This window comes from Lucilia cuprina, chromosome 4, assembly GCF_022045245.1.
Source record: "Lucilia cuprina isolate Lc7/37 chromosome 4, ASM2204524v1, whole genome shotgun sequence".
Lineage (NCBI taxonomy): Eukaryota > Metazoa > Arthropoda > Insecta > Diptera > Calliphoridae > Lucilia > Lucilia cuprina.
Genome location: NC_060952.1, coordinates 32197559 through 32215709, shown reverse-complemented (window position 1 = coordinate 32215709; position 18151 = coordinate 32197559). Strand labels below are relative to the sequence as shown.

Below are 18151 nucleotides of genomic sequence, written 5' to 3'. Positions count from 1 at the left end.
TTAGTTTCTACGTGATTTCATGATTACTTTCTAGCTTACTAGGTGATGAAAGTTTCTGCTGGGATATTATGAACACCTTTACATTTTGTTATTGTTTTTTTTTTAAATAAATCAAATTTTAAACATTAATTGGAATTACTTAGACTTAGTTTAGTGATTAGTCACCCAACTATCTTTCGTAGAAGATAATTAAATATATAAAATTATTTTCATTAAAACATAATTTAATTTTAATTTCCTTGACAGAAAATGGACTTTTTTAAAATATCACACAAATTGAAATACTTATACATTTCATTTTATAAACGAAATGAGAATTACATCAACGCATTTTAGGCCATACAATATTTTTTGCAAACTCTTCTAAAAGAGTCTTTTCTGAGACCCTTTTCTAATCAGCTTCGACTTATTTTTGAATCGTTTTTGTGTGTAAGTGTTGCTGTTCCATTGCAAAAAAACCTAAGAAACAATATTAAATCATCCAATTACAATATGTTTTTAACTGCAATATGTTTTTAAAACCATATTTTAAACTCTAGGATGATCAATTTATGATTAATATACATTTTGTTATTATTTTCAAACAATCAGTTTTCTATCATATATGAGCATAATTTTCGAATAATTTTTAGGCGCTCAACTTATTTATCACTTTTAGGTCATCAAAAGGAGTCAAAAATGACTCAGTTTACTAATTGAACATCCAACAATATTTTAAATTTTAGCTGTATTGATACATTATTATTTCAAGATTCTTACAATTTTTAAAAATCTTTTTTATATCCGCATACTTAAAACTAATGAAGGGTGTTAAATAGTCGTTTTTCACTGACTTTGTTAGCTATAATATAGAATAAATTGAACAGAAAAAAACAGTTAACATGAATATTAATGATCGACACCAGTAATATTTAAGAAAACCAGCAAAAAAAATCAAATTAAACATGTCTAGGATTTTTTCAACTTACATGTAAATTTTTTATATTATTTTTTTTTCTAAAATAATGTTCACATAAGTTTATAAAATTTGTAAATAAAAAATCGTGGGTTTTCGAAGGAAGTTATTTAAAATTTAAGTCAATACTTCATTGATATATTTATTTGCAATTAAAAAAATTTACTTTAAAGTGTAGATGTCAATTGAAAGTTGAGAAAAAAAATATATATTGACATGATTATTTATTGATTAATATGTTAAACTTTCGAAAATTTAAAATTTAAATAAATTACGAGTATATTGATATATATTACGAGTATAGGTATATAGTATAAGTATTTCAGAATAACAGTTATATACAGTCCCTGAAAATTTTTGTTCAACGATAAACAAAACAACTTTGTAAATAAATATAAAATTTGACTATACATCAAATCTAAAAAAGTACAACAAGGTCTCCATTGGGCCTGTTGTGCGCACCTTTACAATTGTCGCAGAAGGGAATCGAATCCAACACCTCCGCTAATACCAAACCAGAAAACTAAAAACTAACCTACCTGAGGCCGTACTGAAGTTTTATATAAATCAAATAATGTTAATCCATAAAATGTGGAGATCAAATTCACAGTGAAATTTAGGAAAAATATATAATCAATGCCGCTATTCACGTGATATTGATAAACATGAAATTAACCCTTAAACGTTAATACATTTTTTTTTAATTATATAAAATATTCTATGCTATTTTATGAGAAAATGTTGGGTAATTGGGAAAGACAGATATCAGATTCAGTCAAGTTGGTTAAAAAAAAAGTTTTTACAAAAATTAATTTTGTAGGCTTGTGTTATTTGTATAAAAATTATTTGTGGACAAAGTTTAAATTGCTTCTGTCGATAAATATGAATTAAAGACTAAAATATGCTTTTCTAAAGTTAAATACTAATCTCGAAATTTTTCTATCACATCTGGAAATCGAGATATTGTATCCTAAAATTTAAAAGAAACTGAATTTTCGGCTCTTTTGATTCGCTTCTGATTTTTGTAAATAAATCTCTCTTTGACACATAGGACTTGTTTAAAAGACTACTAGCGATGTTTCAGTTATCCACCTTTGAATGTAATAGACCCCGGAGTAAGCATTGGAGCGGCCTCTGACAAAATGTGTACTAAGTATCATGACATTTTATAGCGTATATTTCACTAAACTAAATCATTACTTCTGAAAAGTATATGAACTAAATTTCAATAGTTTTTCGCTTCTGTGGATGTTCTTTTTTATGCTGGATTTAGGTGCATAATTGTATAGTTTTCATTAAAAATTTAGAATTTCATTATAAGTACATATATACACATATATTTTACTATTGTTTAAGATATGCGGATTTAATTTCAATATTCTGACAATTTCAATGTATTTAAACTTTTAACTTGTGTTTTGAATTTTTAAATAATTTATCATTGTTACAAAGAAATTACTAACTAAGTCGTCAACCTTTTCAAATTAACAGACTTATCAATCATCACAAAAATTATGAATATTTTATATGCGAAAATAATTAATTCTTAAGAAACTACAAAAATATTAAAGAAATATTGAAAAAATAAGAATTGTTTAGGTGGAACGCATTATACCATACACATCTGACAAACTAAAGTAGTAACATTTTACTAAACAATTGATCATAGTATCTTTGGTAATTGGCTTTGGTAAAATACAATTTTGAAATGGACATGATTTTATATGTCATGTTGGAGGTTGTAACGAATCAACAATGCTGAATCAAAAAGTTGACATAAAATGGAGGGCGTGGCACCTGCCATAATGATAAAAATACTTAAATTTGCATATAACAGATAGAGTTCTCAAATGACTAACATTGTTAATGACGCATATTATGTGCTGCTGTAAATTGGGAGAATAAGTGTAGTGGGCGTGGCACCTTTCATATCAAGAAAATTTATGCCTCCCAAAAAAAAAAAAAAAAATAATAATATCTAAGTAATATGTATACCCAAAGCTCAGCGTTATCCGCATAATAATAATATTTTAAGTCATTTTATGCCATAATTTTTGCCAGTCATGTTTGTGCCACTATGTTGTATGGATTAGAAAAACATAAAAAAATATTAAACTTTTTCAACTCATACATAGATTTTCTCCATAATAAATTAAGTACATATTTATGTTTCTATTTAATTTTCAATTTGTTTTTGTTCTTAATTTGTCGGTAATTATGTTGCTGTACAATGCTTAGGCAAATGTTGCATGTCATGCAAAAGGGTGCCGCAAGATGACGATGACGGGGTCGCCGCCGCCATCGACTCTACCGACAAATGCTTTATTAATATTCGTTACAACTTCAAAACAACTTAAACATCATATATGAATGCGATTATAATAAACTTTTTACCTAATTTTTTTTTCTTTATTTATTTGAAATTGTTCATTCGTTCTACTTACATTTATAGACAGACACGTTTTATTAGCGGCTTTAGAAAATTATAGAGGGTGTTTTTTTATTTTGTTTTTTACTGGAATGAAAAAAAGGAAATATTTTTTATAAAATTGCAATTAGTGCAAGACAAATATATAAATAAATACACTAGAAGAAAATTATGCATAAAATGTGGGGTAATTAGACATACACACATACACGTTTTATATGAGTACTAATCAGATAAATAATTATTTGCATTTCAGAAAATTAAAAGGTTGGTAGTTTTTATAAGTAGTAGTAAGTTAGATAGATAGATAGATAGATAGATAGATAGATAGATAGATAGATAGATAGATAGATAGATAGATAGATAGATAGATAGATAGATAGATAGATAGATAGATAGATAGATAGATAGATAGATAGATAGATAGATAGATAGATAGATAGATAGATAGATAGATAGATAGATAGATAGATAGATAGATAGATAGATAGATAGATAGATAGATAGATAGATAGATAGATAGATAGATAGATAGATAGATAGATAGATAGATAGATAGAGATAGATAGATAGATAGATAGATAGATAGATAGATAGATAGATAGAGATAGATAGATAGATAGATAGATAGATAGATAGATAGATAGATAGATAGATAGATAGATAGATAGATAGATAGATAGATAGATAGATAGATAGATAGATAGATAGATAGATAGATATAGATAGATAGATAGATAGATAGATATAGATAGATAGATAGATAGATAGATAGATAGATAGATAGATAGATAGATAGATAGATAGATAGATAGATAGATAGATAGATAGATAGATAGATAGATAGATATAGATAGATAGATAGATAGATAGATAGATAGATAGATAGATAGATAGATAGATAGATAGATAGATAGATAGATAGATAGATAGATAGATAGATAGATAGATAGATAGATAGATAGATAGATAGATAGATAGATAGATAGATAGATAGATAGATAGATAGATAGATAGATAGATAGATAGATAGATAGATAGATAGATAGATAGATAGATAGATAGATAGATAGATAGATAGATAGATAGATAGATAGATAGATAGATAGATAGATAGATAGATAGATAGATAGATAGATAGACAGACAGACAGACAGACAGACAGACAGACAGACAGACAGACAGACAGACAGACAGACAGACAGATAGATAGATAGATAGATAGATAGATAGATAGATAGATAGATAGATAGATAGATAGATAGATAGATAGATAGACAGATAGATAAACAGATTTATTTAGTTATTTAGTTAGCTAGTTAGTTAGTTAGAAAGTTAGTATGAAATGGGATGTCAAATCCAAAGAAATATACGCCTATGGGTCCAGTTGGGCGCTTCTTAATCAGTGCCTAAGATTAAAATGATTCATTAAATCGTCATTCAGTTTTCTATGGTTAGTGCAGCCAATATAAAGCCAGCGATTTTACTTATCTAAACATATTATCAATAAACCAACAAACTACACATATGTGCAGAACAAATCAAGATTTAACACCCTGTATACAAACTACAAGTTACCAACTACTTTATTATACCAACACATTGACTTCTTTTCAATTATTTATGAATTTTTAATTGTTTTTCATACAAATCCATCATTAATATTCTGCCTGACACATGTGACCACAGGTGTGTCACAATTCTTGTAAAAAAAAAATCAATTGGAACGCAAAAAAATGTTCTATACTCAGTCAATATACTCAGTCATTCGTTGGCTGGCACTACAATAATTCTAGTGATTTATATCGGAGTATTGCTGGAACATCATTATCACCTTAGAGGGAATACAACTCACATATACAATAAGCAAAAATTTTTTTTATATAATTTTACATAAACAAATTAATGATAAATGTGTGGCTGTCATAAAAATACTACTGTTGTGCATTTTAATGTGTCATATGGTCAATGCTTTCTTTGGCTATATTTTTTTTTTTTTTGCCCATTATTCTTATATAAACTTCTGTATTTTATGGTTCCTACCAGAAACCCCTTTTTTTAAAGCACCCAACATAAAACAGTAACAAAAATGTGGGTGTAATCATATGATAAGGCATGTTTTCTTTTTATTCAAGATCGTTGGAAAAACACAACTTTAAACGCATTTTGATGTTTTCATTAATTAATTGTTTAAAGAAAAAAACCAAAAAAAAAAAGAGGAAAAACATCAAAAATATAATATTCATGCCAAAAGCAACATATTTAAAGTACAATTTATGTACACTTTGTAAATGCTAAATACTTTTAAGTACTTTTTACTTATGTAAATGTAATGTGTGTAAAGTTTGTATGTATGTATTGTATGTATGTATTTTGTCAAAACATGCTTTTTAATTAAAACACAAAATTATTTTTGACAAAACTTTTTTTTGTTGTCGAAAATTATACACACTCATCTAAAATTAAGGTGTGTTGTGTTTTATTTATTGTTGGTTACCTTGTCTTTGTAAGAAATCAACAGTTTTTATTTCATTTAATGACAGTTTATTTCTTTTTTCCGGTTTGAGGGGGAAGATTGTCGACTTTGTAGACGAGGGATTTAAATTAATTTTTAGCCTTGAATATTTCTTAAAGTTTAAAGTAGTAGGAATAAAAAAATATTAGCGCAATATTACCGAAGGCTGTGTTTCTGATCCTTGGTAATAATTCCTCTCATAGATTGATACATAAGATTTTTCTATATTTACTGGTCTGTTGACTAGTGTTTGCAGTCCTCTATTTCTCTATGGACTCAAAAGGTGATTCGCTAATTCACAGTGTAATATACTAACAAGTAAGAGCTTTATATTCGGCTATGATGAATTGTATACCCTTTAAAGCTTGTGCTGTACTTATTAAGCTAAACGGTTGTCAGATCTTACAACGTTGTCAGATCTTGCAATGTACTGAAAAACAGTAAGCAATAGGTAAGTTGTCAGTTCACATGATTGTAAGAAAACATTAGAATTTCATTGTCAGATAATTGTCAAACAATAAATGTATAATAAATGTTGTCAGCTTACACTGTTGTCAGATTTTTGTTTGACAGAAGCTACTACCAAGCCTTATTATAGGTGCATACATTCGTTTAATGTGTTGCCAATAGAAAACATTTATCTGACAATAATTCCCTTGTCAAATGGATAATGTTCACAAATCTGACAATAAAAATTATCAGACAATTCTCTGACAATGGCTGTTAGATGACTGGCATTATTATAGTTTCACAATATACTGAAATAAAATTCACATGATTGTAAGAAAACCTTATAATTTCATTGTCAAACTTCAAATATATCTGGCGATAAATTTTGCCAGTTTACACTGTTGTCAGATTTTTGTATGACAAAAGTTTCTATATCTTATTTTAGATGCATATATTTGTTTAATGTGTTGTCAATAAAAAACATTTATCTGACAATGATTCCCCTGTCAAATGGATAAAAAACGCACATCTGACAATAAAAATTGCCGGACAATTATCTAAAAATGACGATGTAATGTGATGTCTGACAATATTATTATCTTACAATATACTGACAATTATTTTACTTACAGACGTTTTCTTCAGAACATTTTTCTTCTGACAACCTGTTATTTTATGGATCGAACCTCATACGATTTTGTTTCGTGGGACCGACTAATGCTGTGTGGTTCCTTTTATATTATACTGTCATACAAGGTTGGCAGATCAGTTAACAGTAAGCTATAGGTAAGTTGTCAGTTCACATGATTGTAAGAAAATATTAGAATTTTATTGACAGACAATTGTCAAACTTCAAATATATTTGCCGATAAATATTTTAAGTTTACACTGTTGTCAAACTGTTGATGACAAAAGTTGTCAAATCTTATTTTTGATGCATATATTCGTTTAAAGTGTTGCCAATATAGTTTTAAAATATACTGACAATACATTTTTCTTACAACGTTGCAAGACAAAAATGTAAAGTTCTCATGGTTGTAAAACATTTTCTGAAGATGTTTCTTCCAACTATAGAAAAGTTTGAGGTTCGTAGTTCAATTATGGACCGAACTTCATACGATTTTGTAAAGTGGTTCCTGTTGAATTTATTTCAAAACTATATTGGGTCAATTATCTACCGATCCTCATAAACTAGTTTTTGTCTATCTTCAATGCCCCTCTGGATTAATAGGAGATTCTGTTCGAACTCTACCGTTCACATGGCTAGATCGCATGTTCCATACCTCGAGAAAAATGATTGATATTTCTTTCTTTCTCACACAAAATCAAAAGTTTCCCTATGTAAACCGACACTAAGGAAGCGGTAAGAAAGAAAATCAAATTAAAAATTACTTATAGCATTGCCCTTACTTTTTGATTAATGTTAAATTAAATCACTGTAAACACCCACGATTTAAAGTTCAAACTAGAAATGATCATGGTTAAATTATGAAATCAAATAAAAACTCTGAAATGATTGATTTTTAATGAAACCAGAACAAAGAAAAAAATTAATAATAGTAGCTTTAACAAATTGAACAAAACTTAGTTTTTTTCAACAAATTAATAACAAATTGAAACAAATATTAGTAAAGTAAAGGTGTTAACATCATTAATCATATAGAAACAAAAGAAATAACTTTTTTCAAAAGTTCTGTTTTAAGAAGTTTGAGTAATGTTAACATAAATCATTATCTCAAAAAAACTAAACTTTCTATTTCTAACACAACTCTTTATTATTACCAAAACAAATCTAATAATGACTTTTTTTCGTTTAAGAAAATTATGTGTGATTCTTGCCACTTTAACTGATCATGTATTGAAGATCATAGCTTATGAAGCACGATTTTTTTGAATGTAAAAGAAAGTAATTTTAAGAAAAAAAGCTGAAAATAATTTGTTAAGCTTAAACATGTCATTAGGTTAAATGGTCATGTATTGACCTTTTTTGGATTTTTTTAAATTTTATCTTATGATGTTTGAAAGTAAATACCAACTCATTTCAAACGCTTAGTCTCACAGTCACTCGACTGGGGGGTATCTGTTGTTCTCGGCAACAGCACCGAACTTATCCCGAAATATTGACTATTATCATGCATCAGTCTTTTAACCTCCACTTAATCTCCCCTCGAATTTGGTTGAATATACAAATACATAGTGGGAATAATAAATATACATACACGCCTGGTACCAAATTGATACCAAAGCATAATATAATTTTTCATTAACATTCGTTGTCAAAATATATACATATACATCTATCTATTTGATATTTTGACCCACTGTGCTGCGATCTTTTTCATTATTTACTCATTAAATTATAGTCTTCTTTTCAAATAATTACTCTCATTGTTATGCAGCTAATATAAAATTTCTACAAAATCCTCTTTTTCCTTTTAAAACTCAAACTCAAATAGTTGGTAATAAAATAATTTTAATAACAGTATTTGAAAAATATTAAAAGCTTTAGTAAGAAGATAATTTTTCGTCTTTCTATTTCCACACAAATCAACGTCATCATCACCATTGCAAGTATTTAAAAAGTAACATTCTTCTCTATTCTAAAACAATTTCTTAATTGGCCACTTAAAGAAGTTTTTAAACTGCCAACAAACAAGTAAATTGTTTAAACTATTAGAAACAATTTAAGATGAGTAAAAATTGAAGTAAAAAGAAAATAATCTGATGAAATGATTGTCGGCTCCTCCTGCTTAGCCGACATTGATGAACTGTGTACTGAATTTTATTAAGAGCTGTTGCACAGCAAATAACTATAAGAAAAAAAAATAATTTATTTTATTGAGAATTGACTGACTGACATCATAGGCGGCTAGCAGACACCAGCAGTTGATCATTTTTTTGTTTTTCTAGAGGCAAAAAACAGAAAAATTTTTTAAGAACATTTTATATGTTTTTAGTTGTTGTAACTTTGCGTTTTACAAAGGCAGCCCATAGTTTTATGATTTTAAAAAATACTTAGTTTGTTTTTGTTTGGTTAGTTAAATTCATTTTGAAATCGTTTTTCTCTATGAAAAGTTTTACAATTTTGCAACAATTTGTTCACACCACATTCCTAATGAAATAATCATAAAACTAGCAAATAAACAGATAAATGTGAAATATGTAATAAAAATTAATTACAAAGCACCCTACTTAATGAACAAACAAAAAAATAGTTGAGGAGTACGAAGGACCATATAAATAACACACAAATACAATATACAATACTTTTAATTTACTCAATATATTATATAAGTGATTACTCAAACGCCGTCTTTCTAATTGCTAACCAAAAGAAATATGCATCTCTGGCTTGTAGGACCATTTAAATAATTGCCCATATACTCTTCAAACTCATACTTCTGTAATTAGAAAGTAATAGAAATCTATTCTTTCCTAATCCCTATAGAATTGTAAAATTTTATTATTACTTAATTCTTTTGTGTTCGAAATATATTATTTTCTCAATACCGCCATTCTCAAATCGTAAAAATTCTATACACCATATACGTATCTGGAATCTACAATTGTGTCAATGAATTTCTAGGTGCAACATAAAAACAAACATTCACACAATTTACCAAGAAGAAAATACTCATGGATGACCATCAAAAAATGTATTGGAAACGTTCATGGTGTGTGCTTTTTTAGATGTATGGTTAGATGTAAGTTGCCACATTCTGATACTGCTGAATGTTTATTATGTATTTTATTATATTTTTTTTCTTTTCTAAGATATTTTTGTTGGTTTTATACATTTTATTAGCCACAAAAAGAAAATATGTAGAATGAAAGAATTCAATAAATATACACTGATTATAAATGTCTAGATATGCCAAAATAAGGAGAGAAATGTTGAAAATTTTCTATACAAAAGAAAGCATAAATGAATGGATATGGCTGATGGTCCAACTGAAATTTATAACAACCCTGCGGTAAAAAGGAATATAAGGTAGATTTAGACTGTCGATACTACATACAAGATTATATATTAACCTATAGAATAGACTATACACTAGACTATTAATAAGACTATGGTTTAGACTAGAGATAAGACTAGACTATAGACTAGACTATAAACTAGACTAGACTATAGACTAGACTATGGACTAGACTATAGACTAGACTATTGACTAGACTATAGACTAGACTATAGACTAGACTATAGACTAGACTATAGACTAGACTATAGACTAGACTATAGACTAGACTATAGACTAGACTATAGACTAGACTATAGACTAGACTATAGACTAGACTATAGACTAGACTATAGACTAGACTATAGACTAGACTATAGACTAGACTATATTCTAGACTATAGACTAGACTATAAACTAGACTATAGACTAGATTATATACTTGACTATAGACTAGACTTTACACTAGACTTTAGACTAAACTTTAGACTTTACTTTAGACTAGACTACAGACTATACTAATTTATATACTATGCTATATGCGAAACTATAAACTAGACTTTCGACTAGCCTATAGGTTAGACTATCGGAAAAAAATCTTCAAAATTAGTTATTACTTAATATGTTTATTGTCTCCTTTAAAATCCACAAAAGATATAATAAATGTATTTCATATGCTTTTAAATCTAGAACATTGATTTAACTTTAATACTGATTTATACCTCTACTTAGACATAATTTACTTTATTACATTTTTCTCGACAAAGTAATTTGGTTACTGATATGAAAGTTGTATTTTTAATAAAAAATTTATAAATTTTGCTTAAAATAAATAATTTTTTAAAGATTTTAAAAAATGTGTCTTTTTGTGTTTAAATAATCAAGATTATTTGTCTTTAAAATTGGTTTCCCTCATTAAAAGAACTACTTATTTTAAGCACTTAATAGCCTTAATATAGATATTAACATAATTACTAAAAATTACTTTAAAATATTGACATTAAAGTTAACGTTTTATGAGAATACTAATCATAAGTAACTAAAATTTTAGTTGTTAAAATTTATGCTCAAAAATTGTAATTTAACACTTGAAATGTTTTGAACATTTTAGTGTTTAACAAAATAATAGCTAGCCGAAAACATGGACACCATTAAATTTTTTTTTTTTTTTTTTTGGTCAAAAATTTAAAACTTTCAAATCTAAATTTTATAGAAATTTAAGAACAAAACAAAAAACCCAAAAATTTAAGCTTAAAACGTTCATCTAAGTATCATAAATCTTTTATGGGCATTTTCTTTCTTTTTTTTGTATTTTTTACATTCCTCTTTTATAGTTTAGAAAGTATCTTTAGAATATTGTGCAACAAAGTATCATAAAAAAACAACAACAAATACCGACAGCACTTGCTACAAAACAAATCTTAGACAACTAGTATAGAAAAAGATAAAGTACCAAAGAAAGAAAAGAAAAAGTCCAAGAGAAAAAAACAATTTACCACATTTTATTTAAACTAATGCAACAGTTGTTCTTTCTAAATATCGAAAAAAATACATAACTATAGTAGAAGATTTAGACAAAAACGTAGTGCTGCAAAGAAAGAAAGCTTTAGTTTTCCTGTAAAAAAAAAAAACAAACTATGCCACTTTTATGTATTTGCAAAGTTGCATGATTTTCTTGTTGATGCGTGATGCAACTAAGAGAAAAAATGTAAATAAATATTTTTGTAGACAGAGGAGGCTGGTTGCTACAAGAGTGGCAGCAGCAAAAAAAATCACAAATAATTGGGACACATTTAAAACAACTGATTTAATTTCGGGTTCAGGTCAATGGATGTTGTAGCTGCTGTTGTTTGTTTGTTTTAGTTTTTATTTAATGTTTTAAAGATTTTCTACTGCTACTAGTTGTTGTTAAGACAAGTGACTGTTGGTGATGTTGTCAATATATGTTCAGAGTTTTGAAGGTATGACATTAACTAAGATTTGTTTTAGTAATCAACTCAGAGTTGATTTAATGAAATTCATTTATAAGCCATCACTTTCATGAGAAGGATCTTTGTAGACAACACAGTTGATTAAATATGTTCGTTTGTAGTTTAGATCAATTAAATTCGTTTAAATCAGAGGTGCTCAATCACATACTACCATCGTTTTATTTGTGTTGGTAAAGCAGCAGAGAACAGAATTCAATTCACAAACCTTGCTTCGACAAGTGCTGATCAGCAACTGATTTGATTTTGTTTTTCAAGTTGAGAGCAAACCAACCGATATTGCTCATATAAAAAGAAGAAGAATTAAACCTATAGTGTATGTGTATCAACTTAGTGTCAGCAGAAATTTCTTATCCTATCACGCGTGCTACATAATAGCAATATTGAGCTCCTCTGGTTTAAATCAATAAAATTCAAAACACTTACAAAATAACCATTAAAAGTGGCATATCTCAGAAACTGCAAGAGCTTGAGTCAAGTTTTGTATGGACAACTTCGACATCCATATGAATACATGGAAATAAAATTGGCAGCCCAGCTATAGTGGGCGTGGCACCTTCTATATGAAAAAATCTTAAATTGGTTTATCTGAGAATATATAACAGCTAGAATCCTTATTCTTTTACAGAAAAACTTGAATCAACTTGAATCAACTTGAAAGTTTAGAACAAAAAATGAGCGAAGGGCCTTGTTACTTAAGGAAACTACTGAATAAAGAATCTTAAATTTTTGCACAAGGACCTTTAACTTGTGAACATAATAAATTGGCCGACTTTCAATAGAAGCTTGGTGATCAAATTATGAACATTCGAGTGAATTTCGGAAGGAAACTTTTATGGGGTCTTGAATCAAAACCAAACCCCCTTGATGTACGACCCACATCTTGTTGCATTATAATCCCGGGGTAAAGAGGTGCTAAAAGTACATCTAGTCTGCCGGGACCATAAACTGATGGTGACACTTCACTCCTCGGCCAGTTTTTGGTATAATTTGTCATGGGCTCTAACCAGAGCACCACATATTATGGTACTATGGGTGCTCAATTGCCCGCAGGATAGTGTCTTGGCTGTTCAGTTAGTGGAGGTACCTTTGGGATCCACATAAGGTCTGTAGTTTAAACCTAAACTCGCAGGAAGGGTTGCTTGGTTAATAGTATAAGTTTCTGTTACAGTTCCTAGATTTTTAGAGCTGTAAAAAATACAGATCATAACTGTGAGCTGATAATGCTTGTATATAATGGATTGAGGTATCCGACGTTAGTCGGATGTGGTTGACGGATGGAGTGATGGTTGTAATAGCGAAAAAGGTACTGAACTAAGGTTAAACGAAGCGGAATGAGATGTGATTGTTTAAGTGTGTTAGAGTTTACTCTAAAACATGCTCAACTTGAAAACAGTGGGTCTTGTCAATTAAAATGATCCATATTTTCGGACTACCAATTACGTCCCCTAGTTGCTGTTGCTGCATCAACAATGCCATCTTAGTAGTGTGTTTGGGCGACATATAAGGTTTTCCTTTATAGGGGTAAGATTGAGTTTGCTGATGACTCTTGTCCTTCCCCAACGGGATTGCTATGGAAAGCAATTAGATAGTTCGAGCACTCAAACAAAGTGCACGTATTTTGAACCGAAAATTCTATATACGTCAATTGCCACCGACGTGTAAGATACACAATGGGGCGGTGGTGAGTCGTTGCAAAGCTCAAGCAGTGGTTGAAAAAGACCGACGTAAAATAATGTCATAAAGACAGGTGTTCGGCTAAAAAAAAACTTCGACACTCGTTAATCAATGGTGATTTGAAATATAAACTTTAGGAAAAATAGTGGGCTGATAATGATCACTTTCAATACAATACTAGCATCAACACAATTTTTGACTTTTTGTTGCTCTCAACCTAGATACTAAAACTTGTTCTAATTCTAATATGACACTTGGTCAAATGTCCAACTTTAGACCGATTCATAAAGAACATGTTTCTTTTTAAAGAATTTCCACTTTAAATCGCAATAATTTATCAGAAGTTATTTTTTCGCACAATTATTTATCAGAAGTTATTTATATGAGACTTGTCAAAAAGTCCAACTTTAGACCGATTCTTAAAGAACATATATCTATTTAAAGAATTTCCACTTTAAATCCCACCAATTTATCACAAGGTGTTTTTTACTCGCAATTTAACATTTGACTTTTTGTTACTCTCAGACTAGATGTTAAAACTTGTTCTAATTCTGATATTACACTTGTCCAAAAGTCCAACTTTAGACTACATTTATATTTATTGTTGTCGTTCTGACAACATCTTGTTAAAGTAGTGCTGCCAGTAGCTGTGGCGTGATGCTATTACGTCGCCTATTGTTGCATTGAATGCATTCAGCCTCTCAACTAGTTAGAGTTTTGTTTTTTTTTTAGAAAATAATATATAATTTATTTTTTTACTTTTTTTCAATGTTAAATAAGTATGACATGATGTAATAGAATACAGGCATAATTGTATAGAATAGATTTCTGGTGCACAATTGCAGTTGATTTGACTGACATCTTTTGCAACTAGATTTTATGAGACTTTTAGTGTTTTTTTTCTTTTTTTTGTGGCAAACTTCTGTATAAAGTAAAAGGCTGCACAATACTTTGTATGTTTGACTTAATTAAAGCACAAAACCAAGTGTGGCAAGTTGGCAAATATGGCTATAGTGTGTGCAACGCACATGCACATTCAACGGTGCAATAAGAATATATGTAATTGTTAGTTGCAACATAGGGAAGGTTGCTTTATCATAAATATATTTTTAAAGTTTTATATATTTTTATATAATTAATGTTTAGTTGATGGCTATACTTCCCTTCTGTATCTTGTTTGTCAGATCATTTAAACTGTTTAACTTGATTTTGAAATTAGAAATTATTAAAAAATTTATGTAAAAAAAAGAAAACATGTTCTTGTTTTTCTTTTTTACTAATTTATAACAAAAATATATACAAACAGATATGTTATCTAGTTTCTTTCTCTCCCTGATTTTAACGGTTACATAATGGCTTTGAGGAAATTCTTTGATAAAAAAATTAAATTTCAAATCAATTTGCGCCGGAAGTTAAGCTATTTTTTCCATTTTTTCTTTTTGCATCATTTTCCTTAAAATTTCAAACAATTTAATTTGTTAATTAAACTGTAATTTATTTATAATTAATTTGTTTTTTTTTTTTTGCCTTAAATGATGGCCTTTTAACACACAACAAAAAAAATAATAACAAAAAATAATGGTTTTAAAACCTTTCAACGGAATTGCCTGCAAACAAGCAAAAACAAAACGTACAAAATATTTTAAACGTTAGATTTTTTTTCTATAAAATCTTCCTTTTTTTAAGGTCCCCAATGACCTTTAAACAGACGTTAGCATGAACAAAACAAAAACGGTTATTAATTCGCTAGAAACGAGTGTGTAGTATTATGGTAATAAAATTTTATGACCAGCTCAAAAAAAGTAAAAAAAATATATATATAGAAAAATTTTATACTTTGTTTATAGGGAACATGTATATTGGTTGAAAATACAGATAAAATTGGTTTGTTTAACCCATTTAAGGGGAAGTGTATAATAAAAAGGATTCATATATTGTTAAGGGATTAGAACGAATAAAATTGGTCGTTAAAAGAGCAGAGTTAAATTAAAAGCAATATTTGCATAGACATATTCTAGAGGGAATACAGTAAAAAGAGAATGTTTTGTAATAATAAATAACTAAACAAGTATAGTCGATCAAGTCGTCTAGAAGATACGAAGTAAATATTGGATGTCGATCTCCTTTGGATCAAACGGTGATCGAAGTTACGACAAACCGAAATGTGTCATACCCAGCAAAAACTGGGTAATGGCTATCAATTGTAATTACTTACCTAACAACATACTTTTCAATAACTACTACATATGGTCTGAATTACACAGAAGTAGTTTATTAAGGTCTTACTAATAATGTGTTATATAAATACTTTATAATTCATTAGTCATCTTGTCAGTGAAGATACAGATGCTGCATACGTTTATTTATGTGATTTACAATGACTACTTTTTCTAATTACTTGTAAACATTTGTGGTAAGTAGTTGCCTCCAATGACATTACCGTGTTAAAATACTTAAAAATAATGCAAAAGGTATTGAAAAGTAAGTGGTTATATAAGTACATGTCATTAGCAGTTTATTTAGAATATACTCCAACTTTTAAATCAACTTGCATGTTTTTTCTTTTTAATACCTTATATAATGAACGAAATAGTAAAAACTGAACCCGATAAACAGTTGTCGAAATACGCAATCTGGCGTGAATAAATTCCAAAATATGCAAAGTTATTATTTTCGATTCCCATGAACAATTTTATAACTTGTTGCAAAAACAACTAGTTTTAGAATGAATGCAGACAGAACCACTTCAGATTCTTAAACAATAACCTTGGAATAAGTGGTGCAGCCATTACTTCAGGAAACCCATTCTTTGGAATACTTATTGTTGTGGTTCTAAAAAACCTCTAAATAGCTTTCAATAAACTACATCTTTTTCTGAAAATTATAAGGTCCATACAACCTGATCCTTGAAATATTGTTGTGGTTTTTAAATGCATCTAAATAGCTCTCAAAGAACTAGCTCTTTTTCTCAAAATTGGTCGTAATATTATTTTTAACGATTATAAACGATATAATATATACAAGCTTCTCTTGAACTAGTTCCGAGGTTGACAAATTCAAACAAAAATCATTGATTAAAGAATTAGATCCCGAAGTGTTTCAAATAACAAGTGTCGACTCCATAACGCTACCTTAGAAAGAGTAAGGTAAAAATTTGAACAAAGTCATTAGTTTCAACCAGACGCAGCTTAAGCGTTTGGGAGAGAGGGGTGGTGAATTTTGTGTTTTACAATTATTTTCTTTTTTGCTATTTTTATATGAACCATTTTCGTGTTGAAAGGGGGGAGGGAGTTAAATTTCCCTTTCTACACTCTTTTCTGAAATTTTCATAGCAAAAAAACGAAAAAATTAAAATTTTTGTAATTATAATACTATTACAGTTATAGGCTTTTAAAGTTAAAATGGGCGGGGCCCTGAAATAGGCGTTGCACTTCTACTGTTACTTTAAATATTGCACTAACGGTAAGAAAACATTACAGGAATTATTGATTTATAATATGTAAATAAAAATGGGCGGGATCTGAATAGTGGGCGTATTATTTTCGTATTAAAATTGATGAATGTTTTAAGTAAATCGTTTGCAAAAATTATACATAAGTGGTTTCAACTCTATTTTATATAAAAATCGGTGAAAATAAAATGGTGGGCGTGGCACTTTGTAAAAAATTATTATAGAATATTTCAGATTCTCTATTTTCTAATCTTAATATTTCAAATAAAAATTTGTATACTTTTGATATCAGAAATATTTTAATTAAAAATAACCAATTCTACTCCTATTATGGATAAATGGTTAGTTAGTTTGTTTGAAAGAAGGATGTTGTGCGCTCCTTAACCAGTGCCTCAGGTGGTAATCGAGGCCACTGGATAAATGGTTACTGTCAACAAAAAAAGGAAACAATTTGCAGACTCTGCTACCATCTTCTATCCTATCTTTCATCATTTCCTACTCACACCTGGATTTTAAATTCATCAGGGTACAATGTATAATGGAAATAGACTTGATCGTTTTAAATTAAAATGACTTCGTTTAGGTCATACAAAATTACTCACAGATCACTATCCCATCCATATTGGATAGCCGAACCAACCAACCATTTCCACTTTGTTTATATATGTGTATATATGTATTTAAACAAGCTGGATCGGATAAATAATAAAACTTAACCTTTTTATGAG

At 28.7% G+C, this 18151-nt stretch overlaps 1 long non-coding RNA gene across 1 annotated transcript in view; it reads right to left on the bottom strand.

Moving 5' to 3' along the window:
- LOC124419304 overlaps positions 1-18151 on the bottom strand; it is a 62823-nt gene that overhangs the window by 39823 nt on the left and 4849 nt on the right. Inside the window, exon 2 of the long non-coding RNA XR_006940467.1 lies at positions 3400-3470. This is a non-coding gene — a long non-coding RNA (uncharacterized LOC124419304). The remainder of the gene's footprint in view (positions 1-3399; positions 3471-18151) is intronic.